Raw genomic sequence first — 17,306 nt, 5'->3', positions numbered from 1 at the left:
TATTCAAGCTGAATAAATATGTGCCAATGATTGTTTGATTATGTAATTTATTAGTAAGGATGTCGCCTTACAGAGCTTACAAGTTTTTAATCATAAATAACCATTTTCTAAATATCTAAGCTATGCGCGAGCAATAAATCAATTAATTTTTACCACTAGATATAATGAAACGAATTTATTCCGCACATATTTACACATTTTACTGATACTGACTCACAAGCATTTGGGAAAGAGTGCAAATAGACGTACAAAGTGAATTTGTTTCTATTTACGGGTATTCAGAATAATCGAACCAAATTGACGGAAAATTAATCAACCGACTCGGTTGTTCAATTTTTCAACATTTTCCCGAATTTATTACAGGGGATTGATAAATTATTTCGAAGACTCGCTTTTTCGAACAAAGATACGTTGAAAAAAAGAAAAAAACATCAATGTGCAACTTCACAATAACTTTGAAGGTGTTATGTTTAATTTTTTTTTTTCAACTCAAACGTCAGAAAATAAGAACGATTAGAAACGAAAATAAAAAATAGTAAAAATTGATATCTGCACCCAGGATCAAGGGACTCTGTCTTTTTTCACGCAAAAAATCCCGGAGGGGATAATCAGCCTTATTTTAATCTATTCAAGGCCATGTTTTTAATACATTATTAAGTGCCGACCTCGGAGGTCGTTATACCGTCTACACGTATGTGTGTTCGCCCGCCTGGCTGCCACGGCTGAAATTGGCAGCTCCCAGATGTTGCAGATAATATATGTAGGATATATAGGATACAAGGGATTCGTATTTATTTCGAATCAACTATCGATCGGCGATTTGTAACCGAGCGTCGCGGGGAAAGAAATAAAAATAAAAAAATAATAAACAAAGGTTCGCGTTTTTACGGTAGCCCTGCACGTTGCAGACGCCGATTAATTATCATCGATGTCAAAACCAGCTCGAACCGCACGACGAGTATTATACAGATCCGGCGTTTTCATTCCCAAGCTAGCAAACCTCTCGCCCCGATTTATATCTTATAACGGTCAAGTAATTGAGCCGATTTTGCTGCATCTGCAGACGACGAGCGGAGGGGATGAAAAAAAGAGAATTATATACGTATCGTCATGCGGATATATGCGGAAGACAACGACGTGTTGCGAACAACCCTTTGAATCGAAATTGTAACGTTTTCATCTGACCCAGAATTCGCAATAGTAAATTTTTAAAATACATGCCATTTCGTTACTTTCGCGTCGAATGAAAATCTGGCCGAGTGTTTTTTTTCCGAATTGTACACGGAATCGCGCTGTTCAGCCCTTTTTTGCGTTTGCGATACGTGGAGTTGCATATTTAGAAATATATATACGTCGACGTCGAAATCGATCGTTGCATTCCCCCAATCCTATGAGTCAGGTACACGTTATCGACCATGGTCAACTTTTAGAACAAGATGGTATTCTATGGTTTTCGGGCTCGTTGATTACGAATCTGAAATCAAATTTTGTAAATTCAAGGTGCCGGATCCATTACGGTGGATAAAAATTTCAAACTTGATCGAATACGGTGGAAAAACTTTGTGCAAGAGTTCTTGGGGTCACTGATTTGATTCGCCGTGCTGGATTTGCAATATCTGATTTCAGATCCGCAATCACCGATTCCAAAAACCCATGGGCAGAGTTTTTTCTCCGGATTCGATGGTATGTGAAATTTTCCGCCACCTTGAATTTTTCAAATCCGATGTCAAATTCTTAATCGGCAACCCTGAAGAAACTTATATCGAACTGAATATTCGATTTGTATCGTTAAAAAATAAGAAAAAAAAAAAAAGAAAAACACCTCTCCCCGTCAAGTTCACACGCGTATTTCTACCCACGCGAATATATCTATCCCTCGGATATTTAACATTGAATTCGTGGAAAATGTTGGATTTATTCGTTGTCGCGAGGCGTTGTCGTCATTTTACTGCCTGACCGCGATCGGAGGCGCGACCGATTTACTGAACCAGTGGGCGAAGCTGTAAAAATGTCTGTAAACATCGCGCCGCTTAAAGGTCACGATCCGTACAATGTGTATTTCTCTATACGTATACACGTATAATGATAATTATACACGTGTGTGGGTGTGTATGTATGTATGTATGTATAGATGCATACGGACGTACGTAAACACGTACAAACTGTTGAGAAATTTTTCGGTGACAATAAAACGCACATTCCGTGCCGATTTAATTACGACCAGTTAGGTTTGCCGAATAAGATTCGTTGAATTCGGACAGAAATGAAAAGAACAAAATCTTGATCGTGTGAAAATAATCGTTAAATAGACACAGAATCTTTTTATACTATTGTGTAAAAATGTTACGAGAGAATTATTGTACGTATTTCGAAAGCTCGTAAGAACAAATCTCTTGTTGCAGTTAACGAGTAAACTTGAAAATCTTGAAAATCTTCACTATCCAAGCTTTTAAAAAAGCCTTTGGAAATTTCCAATCGTGCAGAGAAATCTAATCGTAAACTTAAAGACGCGCCAACTGGTCGTTACTTGGACTAATTATAACGCAAGTGTCACATTTTTATGATAGATTTGACGTTATCTGTAATAGACTTGTAATGCCTCCAAAGTTATTAGCGCCTGATTCGCATCGTTAACTATAAAATAAGTTCAATTGCGTAATCCTAAGTTTCAGAGATAAAATCTTTTCTGTTATTTATTTTTTTTTCTCATACATTTTTGTCGACGTATCGCGTATTTTTTTCTCATCCCTTTACCCCGAATCATTTTTGTACGCGATCGGCACGCGATCTTCACCATTTTTGCATACAAAATTGACCGTGGCCGATTCTCTGATTCTTTTCGACTTCGAATCTAACAATTATACATTTGATATTTCAGACATGTATATGTGAAGGTAAATTGTGAATACGGTATTTTCCTACAATACATATGTATATATATATATATATATATACATACATATACTATGTTTGTTGTTCACTCAAATCTCGAATAAATGGAATTTCGCACGCTAACGCGAAACATTTTTTGTCATGCGAATGAGGCTGTTTTTTTTTTTCTTTTCTTTTTTTTTTTTTTTGACCAGTATATTTTTCTAACAAACTGATGTATTTGTTGGGTATAAAAAATGGAAAAAAAAAGAACCACTCGTTTCGCCATATTCGGCGTAGCCGAGTAAATATAATATATTGAACGTCTTGAAGGAATCTCTTGGGATTTCTCACGACGGACGTATCAATGAAGATGCTGCTATATTTACATACTTAAATTATACATTACACACTATATTATACCAATACTTTCGCTTGCTGAAAATTTGATACATTATATACTTTACACGTAGGTTGTATACCTATATTTTCTATACGATAGTTAGGATGAGACTCGTGAATTAATTCGCGGGATGGAGTCAGGTTCGGATCATCAGTCTTTTCGTTAAGTTGAAGTGAGCAACAATCGAGGAGAAAATAAAAAAAAAAAAAATAAAAATTAAAGTAGAGAAGACAGACGGATAGATAGATAGATAGAGAAATACAGAAAAAAATAAAAAGAATAATAAAAAAAACTTAAATGAAATGGAGTAAAAAATGTGCCTACGTGTCCGGTTCAGAATTGCTACTTCGCGTGTGCGAATCGGTAAACGATGAAGGTCTCTAAAAGATTAAACGGAGAGAATATTACTGGTAAATCAATGAGACCCAGTTCACTAAATCTACATATTAGGTAGTGCGGGAATAAGCTAATGTTAGGTTTATTTTTATGAAAATTTAGAAAATAATCAGATATCTTACTTGAAAGATACTGAATCGATTTTTTTTTTTTTTCTTTCACTTCGCGCACCGCTAGATTCAATACAATATCGAAACAGATAACGTAATAAAAATTTATGGCGTTACAATTCACGCGTCGTCCCGAATTCGACGTATGGTAAAATTATCACCGTTCATGCGTGCCGATAAACATACGCTGTACATACTTGCGCGTATAATACCGGATTACACGTGTGTATATACACATACGTAAACACAAACACACACATACACACGCGTATGTATGTACATAGGTATACGGCAAGCAGCGATGCACCGTAATTATAATATTCCGCTCAATGAAGAGGTCAAATTTCTTAATTAATCCATGCGTCGACACACTGGTTGGGTTACGGTTAATATACGGTGGCTGGCTAATTTACCCGGTAGAAAATTTCACCACGACTCTCGTAGGTGTTACGTGCGTACATATAAATTATATATATGTAGATAATTATGCGTTATAAATAAGCGCGCATCGATGATCCTCGAATCTGTGCAAAGTTGTTATTATCTGGATATCGAAAACATCCTTAGTGAAAATTTCCCACTTGAATTCGTCTGGATCGTTTCAATTTTCGATGCGGGATATCCTGTATACAGGAATCCGACAAATCCATGGAAATTTCAAGCGAATTTGAATGGATGTTATAGAAGTTTTTAATAGGAATGCTGAGGCACGTGCTGAATAACGAGATATATCCACGTACGTATAAGTTTGTAAATTTTTTCTTCGGCACTTGTACAGATCGTTTCAATACTTGACGATAAGGAGAAACCGATGCGGAGTAAATCTGATGCGTGTTACCTTGTACCGCGGTGATTCACAGCTTATAATTGTAGGTGTATATATGCTCGATAAAACAGAAATGGTGCAGATAGCGAATAAATAAAGAAATTAAGAAGAGGATGCAGACAAAAAAAAATCAGGAAATAAAACGAGATAAAAGCAAACGTTGCGGTGTTTAAGGATGCATGCAGGCGTGTAGGTAGAAGCCGTGCCAGATCGATGAAAATTACACGAATTCTTTTCACTTTTATTCCGAACACGTGTGTAAAGTTTCGAAGCTTACGGGAAATATTTTGCTTCTGATTTTTAGATTTATTCTTATGGTAAACTGTAGAAAATCAAGAAAAATTAAAAGTAACATAATTCCGGTACGATCCGAACAATCGTTTTGAAATTTTACAGAGGTGTTCGGAACGAATTTGAAAAAAAAAAAAAAAAAAACAAATTGTATAATTTTTATCGACCCGGCACGATTTTCATCACTATCCTTAAGACGTCAAGGTCTGAGGAAAAAAACTCTGCAAGGATGTATTTCTTTTTTATACACACCTGCAGCGTTTGAAGGAAATTACGAGTAAAGTGCGGTTTGCGAGATAGAATGTACTTGTGTGTGTGTGTGTGTGTGTGTGTAAGCATCGCATACACACATACATAATATCGCACGAAAGGCAGCGCGGGGAGGAAAAGAAACGACGATTATTATCCTCTTCTACCCGAAGCTACGGCAATTACGAATGTTACACGAGGAGCACATCCTTGCTGCGGATTGAATTTCATCTCGGGTCACAGTTGCGGCCGACATGCCGAGCCGTGGAATTATTATACCGTAATATATATGTGTATATATACGTGTATAATGACAATGTAGGTGGACCGAGTTCGAGGATATTAACCGTACCCCGAACGATTATCCCGGTAGAAGGAGGAAGCGAGGGAAGAGAGGAGAGCGGAAAGGCGAGGAGAGAGCTTGTTTCAGTTGAATCTCAACGTTCCGAGAGAGCTTCGCGAGATCGGCATTCTGGCAGGAAGCCGATTCTCTATCCTGATATCCTCTTCGTACGTTGTATCGCAATAATTGTTTGCCGCGACAACTGGGAATAATTTATACTATTTATTCACATTTGGCGAGTGTTGCTGCATCTTGAATTTTTCATTTTGCCTCTTAAACTGTGCAATACTTTTTTCTTTTGCATAGCTGCGACGTATCGCGTGTCTGATGGCATGAACGCGTAATCGCCAAAAATGCGATTTTAGTGACAGAAGAGCGAGTAATTATTTATTTTTTATTTCACCACTCGCTCTGAAAATTATGAAAACGTATGATTTGAATTTGATCGAGCGTTCGAAAATGTAAAGGTAGAAGGTCGTATGTTAGGCAGATATAACCTTTTTCTATTAAAAAGTGTACATGAGAAAAAAAAGATCGAAACAGAAGGTCGAAACTACCGTTTTTTTTTCTTTTTTTTTATTCTGCAAATGCTCTGCAAACTATTTACACGCGTAGATAAATAGAAATCTGCAGAAATTCAGAAATCTTAAAAAATTCTCTTAGACAAAAACAAAAGATCATGACCGTAAATTTTTTTTTTTTTTATTGCAAACGCTTCAAGGACTACTAAAATGCGTAAAAAAATGAAACAACTGATATTTAATTTCAACGTCGTAAGATGGCGCTTTGAAAGAAATTTGCGTTGAAATCAAATTTTCTTTTCACACTCCCTGATTTTTTCTGTGCATCGAATTCTTTTCCATGTTTTATACTAATGAAGCTTCTTCTGGTCTGATGTGATTAATTATACTTAAACATTTCTGGAACTTTTTCATTGTTAAGCACGGCAAGATTCGATGAATAACATTTTAGATGATGGTACGTTTTCTGTCCGGATTGACACGACCCTTTGATCAGTAATTCATGGTTTCACTGACTCCAGAGACTTGTCACCATCCCTTATAGATTTTATTTTTCTCAAGCTATGCTTGAACAAAATTTTAATGAATTTTGAGATTCAGATTTACTACCAAAAATAATTTTAATCGGGAATCCTACGTGATATAAGATCTTTCACGCTTCGAGTAAAAACCATTAGAAAATCCGTCTCTTATTAATTGCAGATACGTGAACTGCACATTAAAGTTGACTCTGAGCGCATTCGAAATATCGTCGATTTAATTTCTTGGGTAATTTTTGTTTACACTCACCGAGGCTTAAATAAATCTTAGGATTCAAGCCGATGATAAGAGAAAAACGAAGAAGAAGTAGAAGAGAGTCGGTACGGGGGGCCGTCTTTGGCTTTCGATCTTCGACTTCCAGATGTTGACGTGGAAAAAACCTCAACAAGAAGTAAAACTATTCGTCATACGTGTACCGAACCCCAGAACATTGTCGAGAGAAAAAGTTACGAAGATGCCGAAGCAGCCAGAGTTTTTTTTTATTTTTTATTTTTCGCCTATACCGCGATATTTCGAAAGATTTGAAAAAAAATTTCCACACCGTGTTCTATGAGAAATTTTCCCCAGGATTAATCGTGAATAGAAATTGAATCGGACGAATATCTTCAAACCCGGAAGAAGAATTCCTGTTTCTTGGAACCTGTGAAACTTGTAACCTATTCCGAAAGTTCAACGTCGATAATATCTTTCGTTTTTCAAAATAATTCAACGATTTCACTTCGTTAAGATTCTCGGTTCTTTATTCAACGTCAGTCTACGTAAAGGAAGTGTACCAGTCATCGACCCTTTTATTTTCAAAAATTATAAGTCGATGACACAAATTGTGCGAAGGCTAGAAATTTCCTTTTTGGTAGTTTTAGAACTAAGGACACTCACCTTAGGTGCATACACTGAGAGAGATTTTTATTTCCGGTTACCGCTCAGTTCTTGACTATTTTCAGTTTTCACCACAATCGAAAAATATAGTTCTAGGTAGAAAATGAAAATTAGTTTTCTAGCTGTTACCGGAAAGTCTTGTATCCGTTACTATTCTTTCACTTGCTACATTTTCTTTCAACTGTTTCGAAAATTTAACGCTCGTGCAACGATAAATTGACGTTGAAGCCTTGTTTAACTAAAAAATTAGAGTAAGCCTCACAAACTGATTTTGCGTTGCAATAACCAAAAAAGGATCGACGATAGCGCAAAATGGTTTGGCGTACCTGGTTTTTCGTAATCCCAACAATATTCAAACAGTTTTTTTAACGATACCTGTTTTACTCAATTTTTCTAGTTACTATGTGAAATGAAACTTTTCTCAGTGTATGTCGTCTAGTTGAAAGATCCTTACGAACGAAACGAGAGATAGAATAATTATTCGAGTCATTTGAAAGAAGAAGAGGGGAAAAGAGGAAAATCAGCTTTGCAAAGCACTTACATGTACGCGTACATCCATCCATTCGTCCACTATCGCAGATGTAAACGGCGCGTGACGCGCGCACGGACTTTCGAGTCTTCGACTCCCATGTATTTGACATACTAATTAATGATATTCATTGCGGGATTTTTTCGCCGCCTTAGGAGTAATAATATTATTATACTGATATACGAATCTACACACGTATGTATGTATAATATTAATATACCTAAATCCGTAGAGGGCGAACAAATTAGTCGGATAAACCGCGCGATCATTGAAATTCAAACCGTTCCGCGCGTTTCTCTCTGATTCTCTTCTCCTCGCAGCTATCGGACGATGCTTTAAATTCAAGTAATTAAGTAATTAGTCGGTTCCTCGACGACGTCGCGGGCTTCCGAATTTATATTACTGTTGTTATATACATCAGCGGTAATTAGCTGGATTTTTTTATCTCCACTTTTCACAAATTCTCTACCTTCTTCTTTTTATTCTTCCTCTTCGTTATTTTATTATTATTTTTTTCATCTTCTTCCTTCCAGCTCTATATACCAGTTGATCCGCTCGATGATAAAATTTGTTTCAATGATTTTCAAGAATCGTTTTACCATCGTATTCGTATCCTTTACCTTTTGGCTCTTGCACTCTGCAAGAGACGCAAATTTTTTTTTCTCGCTCATTATTTTACATACGGAGATATTGATTAGAATATCCACAATTCTCGGAAGCACGTGTTTGCCGATTTCTTCCACGTATTCTTCTCTGTGTGTACAATATCGTATTCGTAGAGAATATAAACGTCGTTATAGGTACCCAGAAATAACGATTTGCGCACGGTTGGTTCTTGAAACCCTTTGCAAAGCCGCTACCCGCGCACTACTTCCGGTCTGATTTATTGTCCGTCATCCATGCATGTTTATACATGTATGGCGTAGGTATATTTATACATACGCATCAGAATTGGGCTATAATTACACCCGGTGTGTACATATATACATATACATATATACGGTACATTAATCGCGTCTTCATCACCACCGGGATTTCTCATTGTCAAGATTTAGAATCGTTCGAAGGATGAAAGAATGGAATGGCCAACGAAGAATTGGGATAGTTTTAAAACAGTTTTGCAATGACTAATTCTTCCCGTTTGTAACTCGGCGAGAAAAAGGAGAACGAAATGATGCAGAATATAATTGTTTCGTTTTAATTTTTTATTGTTTTATTTTTAAATTAACACAAACAAAACGTCATCGTGTGTCGAACAGAAAAAGAGACGAGAGACGGAAGTGACGCGACCCTGAGGTGATATCAGGACAGAGTCGCTGCATAAAAGCAACACCAGCGGCAACTGATGTCTGGAGATATTTTTTGAACAGGTTTATCTGACGACAAACTTTATCAAAACGCGAAATATACGTTTGCGCTTGGGATTTGGTCAGTCGGAAAGAAAAATTCGATACGAGATGTTGACAATCGAGTAGTCGGCATTTTTTTTTTTTTTTAAGTAGAGTTAAATCAATTCAATCAATGGACTGATGAAAAAGAGAAAAATACAATTACTGAAGAAAATGATCACGAAGTTTTTGATAGCATTTGTGAAATTTTTGAAATACCCCGTGTATTGTTATTTTTGTTATGGGAGTGGAGCTTCTTTGCTGCACAATGAGTTTTGGATTGGATTTTTGGAAACTTTAACATCCCTGTGTTCTTGTTGAATGAACCAATAAACCGGAAATGGTTTTTTGAGAATTTTGGTATCATCTTCACCAAAGATTTGGAAACTTGTTAAATGCTTGATTTCAAGAGATACACTAACCAGCCTTTTTGGAGCACGGGTTTCATTATTGCTGGCCCCAAAAACGCGAATAACCAATTTTCCAATGAGTAGCCCCAATCGATCGGTTTCTAATTTCTTCTCATGAACTCTTCGTTAATAAAAGAAAATACTTAGACTAAGACGGAAGTGGGCTAGCTTTCGGTTTAGAAGCTACAGACGAAACAAGTAATTGAAGAGTGAGAAAGTTCGAATTCAATATAAATTCAAGACATAAAAGCTTATGATTAATTCGATTTTTATAAATTTTGCATTTTTAATTTAAAAGCTTTCAAAACGAGTGATTGAAAAGTGAGGAAAAACGAATAAAATACAAATTTGCATTTTCTTGATTTGCATTTAATTCGATTTTTGTCACTTTTTAATGACTTGTTTCGCCTCCAGCTTCTAAACGAAACTCATGCCCACTTCCGTCTGGGTCTCAAAATTTTTCTTCTTCAACAAAGAATTCACGAGTAAAATTTGAAGCCAATCGATCGAAGCTGTTCATCCGAAAATTGGGTTTTTCTGTCTTTCAGAGTAATAAAAATCAAACCCGTAGTCCAAAAAATCTGAAACTCGGTGAAAGATGTATTTCTTTATACAATTTTCACCATAGTTCAAAATAAAAAAAAAAAAAAAAAAATGGAACGCCTCGTGAAAATTCATATTACATTTAATTATTGCTACAAAGTGACGCGTGTAACGTTGTTTCAAAGTTTAAATTATACGCGTGCGTTCGTGTCGTGATTCTAGACGACAATTTTGGTCAGAATTGAGAGAAAGTGGAATGGTTGAAACGGAGAAGACATAAATTATAAAAAAAAAAAAACAAATAAAAAATTTCGAAGAAACCGACCGTCGACGACACGTGAGTCATTTTCGGCACCTTCTACTCATCGCGTAATATGCGTACCGGAAATGCCTCGGTGCGTAATTCGGTTTTTATTTAGAATCTTGTAATATTGAGAGCTGTACGTGATCCATTCACGTGTTACAAATACTCGGCACGCCTGCACGCGCGTGTCAAATAAAGACATTTTATACCGGTACGATGAGCCAATTTATTTTTCTTTCTTTTCGTTTTTTCACTTTTTCATTTTTCGCCGTGACTGGCACGCAGCTGACTTTTACTAATATGGGGAAGTACAGAATTCCGCGGTAATCTTCGAATTACAGTTAAACGCGAGTCGAATGTCGTATTACATTAATGAAAAAAAATCTCTTTCTGTTCATCAATCGATTGTCGATTGTTGAGCAGTTTTTTTTTTTTTTCTTTTCTCTCTTTAAATAATTTTATGCCGATTATATTTTTTTTGGGCAACTATAGAGAGATGGAGTTTGATCGATCGGCCGAAATTAAGAAACAGATCGCTGATTCGTTCAATTCTGTATAACCAGTCGGTATAATATCAATCGCTGATCTCCGATACACCGAAACGAGTTTAGCAAGGCTGCAACGGAAGCTTCGTTCACCTCACTCTGACAATTTATTCTCAAATCCCACATAAATTGACTGAGCAGTATAATTAATTATTAAATAAATAAATGAATAGAAAAATAAACTACAACTCGAACGTATAAGCGTTAATCCAATTTTTTTTTTTATTTTTCTTTACTCAAGAGTTTATTTTAAAGAAACATTGCTCAGGTGAATTTGTTGTTCAGTACAACGAGAATCAACTTGTTATAATATGTATTTGAAATTTTTTTTTTATTATCATTTATAAGGGCAGCTTAAAAAATTGAAACAGAAATCTGATAATTATCTTAATGTATATAACAAATGTTGACTTGAAGTAATAGCTGTTACATAAAATTTCATAAACATTCATCCAATTATTCACTCACATTGAAATGTCATTCATCTGTTCAAAAAAAATGTATGTAAAATTAAAATTGTATATGTAAATCATTTTTCGTTAGTTATTGTTTTACAAATAAATAGTCTTTCCTTAGTTTAATTTATCTATATAAATTTCCCTTCTTTAATTTAAATTTTATCTCTACAATTTTTCACTTATTTGCAAAAATTCTCTCGTTAATTTTATATTCAACGTTCGTTGAAATTTGTTCCGATTATGGTAACTCAACTTACGCTCAATCTTGCGATGCTCTTTTATCGAAAATCTTCAACGGCGACACGTTCGTTGAAAATTTTATCACGTTTTTACCTTTCCGAAGGAATATAATAATTTTTAAGTTATCACTTCACCTTTTATTTTACGATCTTGAAGATACGTCGTAAAGAAATTTTATATTAGAAAATTGTTATACTTATCATTAGAATTATAATTTATTAAGACATTGAGAAATGATTCAGCATGTCATGCTTCAAAGAGAGTTTAGGAGACATCGATGATCACTGATAGTCAATTCCAACTGAGTTCTGGTTTTGATCTGAGGCGGGCTTATTTGAATTGTTACAATATACACACATACATATATATACATACATGTATAGCCATGGAATAGTTTCAACAATAAGCTACAAAATTATTAACTGCATAGAAATTTGATTATAATAAACTTGCAGAGCTGCTTCATAATTTGCAGCAAAAGTTGAGTGAAATCGTTCAATCTGAATTGCGATTACTCGCAACGAATATCAAGTCAATCTTATTTGTCAATTTTCACCGAAGGTTTAGTTATTTCGAGGCGCTTATAGCACGCGTGAAAACGGAACGCGGCTACGTTTCGTTCTCGGTGGATTTATTGCATAGGTATAACGAGTGTATGCGTATAATACAGGGAGGTGAACGAATCGGGCATAAAGACGAAAAAAGCATCGGAAGAAATAGAGAAGGAGAAAAAATAGCTGATTAACGATCTCGATTCTTGATCTAGGTGTATACAAGTCGGGAATTATTTCAGGTTCACGTGGGTGGCTTGACAGGCGTATCTGCGCAACGTTCGCGTTTTGTATGGGCAATTCCACGCCAAATCGGCAAGGGTCCGACCCTCGACCTCTTGGATTTTCATCCGAGACTTGTTTTTTACTGTTTTTCCAGCTAGGAAAAGCAGCCCATTTTTTTTAAACATTGTTTCGTGTAAATTTCCTTTACTTACGACTTTCGCAACACCATGGTGTTTTGCTTTTAATTTTTTTCAATCTTCTTTTTCTCTCAAAAGCTCAAAAAAGATTAGAAGCAAAATGCCGGTCCGTTCTAGGTGTGGGATTGAAACTTGTGATATCTGACGCAAGATTTTCAAGAATTTTTTTCCCCCATACAAATTACTCCCAAAGACATGTCGGTGTTTCAAAAACCATAAGTAAAACGTGTTCACTCGAAGGAATGTGAAATAATTCAGGGTACTCTTTTGGATTTGGGTCAATTGCGTAATAAATTTTTTACGAAATGAAAAATTGCGACGTTGAGTTGGCGCGGTATGCACCATGTATATTAACATCGACATTCTGCAGCTAGATCTTGCGTCGATCGGTGATAATTACACATCTCATATTATGTTACGTATACCTACGCGTGCGATTTAATGCAGCAGCAGCAGCAGCAGCCGTCTTTGCAAATTCAATCCGAATCTCCGATCGATTACACTTGACGTAGCAGAAATATGTGCGGCATTTACATCACACGGAGGTACATAAAATAATACAGGTACCTATACCCGATCCGTGGACGTATAATAGACGCGTCACAAACCGGATCCCTGCGATATTTCACACTCCTCCAGAGTCGTAATCTGTACACCGTGAAGTTGTAAAAAAAGGGGGGAGGTAAAAATTTACCGAGCGACGATCAGGCGTTGTTCGAAGAAATCGTTATTCAGTGAAAGGATAAAAAAAAAAAAAAAAACAAAAATTCCTCAAGTAAATAAATAAAGATACGTACCGCGATCGATGGTTTGACGGGATTTGGAAGGAACTTTAACCGCGTGATACAAAAATTACGTCAATACTCAAGACAAATAATTCAAGTGTCGATTTGATTTAATGACGAAATAATACGTTATTGTAAAAATTGTATCACTCAGTTTTAGGAAGTTTCGTAACTTCGAATAATCAAGCTTGATAATTTTTTTTTCTTCTCACCGCAGTATCAATTCAAGTTTTTTCTTTTCCTTTGTACAATCAACTAATTATTATCGATCAATTCGATGAGTTGATTTTTTCGAGTAAAAAGGGTGAATTCACTCTTTGTACTTTACTCATTCACAATTTCTGTCTGAGATCGGATTTGAGGTTTCTTAACGTAATTCGGTAGGCAGATGTAATTAAAGGTCGAAGAGAAATTTAAACTTTTAGCCAGGCATATATTTATGACATGGACAAAAAAATCAGGAATATAAAATATAAATTAATATTTACACAACGAATACCGCTGCCGTGTGTAGGAAACAAATTTACTTTATCGTGACTCTGTTGAGATTTTGAATAGTTGTTATTGTTATACATAATTCGTACGTCAATTTCATTAAATACCTACACGCATGATTATCGTTTCTGTAAAGTTCTCTCTTCACTTTTGCAACGCACGTATAAAATAAATAACGATTCAAAATAAAAATCGTTGACACACGTAACGATGTACAAAAATGTACCTTTTTTATTGTACGTTGAATTTTTGTTCATTTCAATTAAAAACGATATCTTCAAAAAGTCATTGCAACACTTTATTAATGTGTAGAAATACGTTGAAATTTTTTTTCCTGATTTTCACGTTATCGACATTACTAAAACAAAATATAATTCAAATCTATGAGCTAGTGTATCAAGACGGGCATTGTACGAAAAGAAAATTTTCAATCATAATTCCGAAAGATTTGATAAATTTGAAAAAGGGATTTCGTATGTATAAAAAGTGCTTCTTCGTCGAAACAAAATTTTCAAGACTCGTTCCCTGAATTCTTCCAGTCGCTGATTTTAAAGCGAGGGAAATTTTCAAGAGTCGTAAGTTTCCTTCTCTACGGTCGAATTAAAACATCGCCCACCGGAAACACAAGCAGATTACACGCAGTTCGGATGAGTCAAAAGAGAGAATTAAGCCAACAGCAAGACGATGAAAAAAAGGTGGGCGGAAAGGGGGGGGGGGGGGGGGAGGTCAATTCTTGGCACGGTGATCTCTCGCTCTCTCGGACTCGTGGCACAAACGGTTTCAATCGGAAGGAAGTAGGTACTAACTGACTTTGTCAGAGGCAAGATCCGTGACTCACCGAGCCGCAGAAGTGGAAGATCTTAAAACCTTTGTCTCGGAATAGTCCGTGGGAGTATAAATATTCGCGTCTACACCTAATCCTAAGTGTCGCTTGTCTGTAATCCGTGAAATTTACGTTTGCTCTCGTGATTCGTTCGATAAAACAATCGTAAAAAAACAAAAAAAAAAAAAAGAAAAGAAAAGAAAAAGAAAATCAATCCAAAAACGTCGCTAGATATTTCCAACGAAAGATTGTAACGGACAATTTTTTAATCGAGGAAAATTAATTCGTTTTATCGGATATATAAAAAAAGAACATTGAAAAAAAAAAAAAAATTTGAATAAAACTTGTGTCGAAGTTGCGAAAACTTGTGAAATTACAGGGCGTGATGTTATCTTGTCATTGTCACAAATCGGAATATGACTTTTGGAATCGAATTTGCTCGCAAGGGGATGAAAACTTGAGACTACGAACACGTTTTTGTTAAAACTGCTGAATGCGAGTTGTTTTTTTTTTTTTTTCTTTCCTCACGGTTTTCTAATCTTGTAATCGTCGTCGGCGAAGGTGCGGTGGACCTCTTTTTAAGATTCGTCGTGGTGTCACACGTCGTGAAAATTATCGCATTCAATACGATATATTCGTCCGCCGCCGCGTTATTCATCGGTAAAAATTAATGATATACACGTGCATAAATTGCGCGTAATAATCACTTGCGGATATATTTCTCATACACCTGTAATATTATAATGTAAAACGGTCCTCCTTCACAGAGTTCTTTTTCTTCTTCTTCTTCTTCTTATATTTTTTTTTTTTTTTTTTCACAATATCGCGAGACGTCAAAGCCTATATAATAATATATCCGTTTATCCGTTTGTTCCAATCAACGTTTCGCGTTTAAACCTCGTAATGAGCATATTCATGTATCCCCGCGTGTATACGGCACGAGATATCTGTACTTATGCCCCATTATGGGATGTCGGTCGATGTTGGCGATACGCGAACCGAACGCTTCTCATCTCTGCTTTATAATATACGCGTGTAACGTGGATAGATAACGATGACTTTTGTAACACCAGGCGGGACGGGACTCATTCAAGTATCTTCCATTGATATCCCCCGTCTTTGACTATATATTCACGTATAAATATATACGCGTGTGCTTGGGCGCGTGCGTATGTCTATACGTCTGTATCTCTGTCTCTCTGTATCCACGTTACTATCGCTATGCAGGGCTGGATGTGTACATGCGTAATATTGTCAATATGAGATGAAATAATTTAATAACTATTAATAATCTCGTATCAGCTTTAATGTTATTTTTAATCGTTGTTGATGTATTATGAATTTTTATACCCGCATAAACGTTTCAATTTAATATTCTCACGATTCGATTACAATTTATACCAAAATCTTTGGACGAATAGACGTCTTTTTAATCAAACTCGAAGATCTTACCATATATCGAATGCCTAGACTCTGTCTCTTCCTCTTTCTAGCAAGAAAAAAAGAAAAATAAGTAAATAAATAAATGAATAAATAATGTATTTCTGTATTAACGACATTTCGCGAAAGGAATTGGAAAGACCGGATGTGTTCATAATTTCACGTTTTAGATTTCTGTAAGTTATTGGTCGTAAATGTTCGTTGACTATTGAAAAAAACAAAAAGAAAAAAAAAAACGTCACAAAAATTCAAGTCATTTTATTTACGCCAAAATTTTATCACGTCGAAACGTTAATGTAATATATATATATATATATATATATATATATGTGTGTATATATATATATATATTAACACACTCACACACACCCGTTCCAGCCCTGCACTATTCACACGTCACGTCGAGCCGCGTATTTGGAGGGGAATCGAAGGTTTTGCGTAACTACGAAAGGCTCTGGCTGTAAAAAAGGTAAAAGAAAACGAACGAAAAAAAAAATGTATATATACATATATATACATATATATATATATAATAAATAATAATAATAATAAATAATAATAATAATAATAATGAAAATGAAAATAACGGAATAAGGAAAAAACACTCGTCGCCGACGTCGAGAGTCGATACATCGTACTAATCGCGGTTGAAATTTCATTGTGGGAAGGGGAAATGATACATCCATACAGACACGATCTCGGTAATAAGTGACATCACAAACATCTCGCAAGATGTGGCGGTTGTGTGTGGTATTATATAATCTGTAATACAAGCATTAAATATACCGTGCAGAGTACGTACAACGTCTCAGTAATATATATGTATAATTTACAATATGCCTAGATTGATCATTCGCTGTGAAATTGACAGTGTTGAAATATTCTTTTCCACTCCGTTACTATATGCAGTATTATATACTACGTAGGATTATAGAGGTTCGTGATTC

General features: G+C 35.6%; 1 protein-coding gene across 1 annotated transcript in view; it reads right to left on the bottom strand.

Annotated features, from left to right (window-relative positions):
- Positions 1-17,306, bottom strand: part of cv-2 (crossveinless 2) — a 53,695-nt gene that overhangs the window by 24,518 nt on the left and 11,871 nt on the right. The gene's annotated exons all lie outside the window — the stretch shown is intronic.

The sequence above is a fragment of the Neodiprion pinetum genome, chromosome 5, assembly GCF_021155775.2.
Source record: "Neodiprion pinetum isolate iyNeoPine1 chromosome 5, iyNeoPine1.2, whole genome shotgun sequence".
Lineage (NCBI taxonomy): Eukaryota > Metazoa > Arthropoda > Insecta > Hymenoptera > Diprionidae > Neodiprion > Neodiprion pinetum.
Note: the sequence above shows the minus strand (reverse complement) of the source record. Positions and strands in the feature narration are given on the sequence as shown.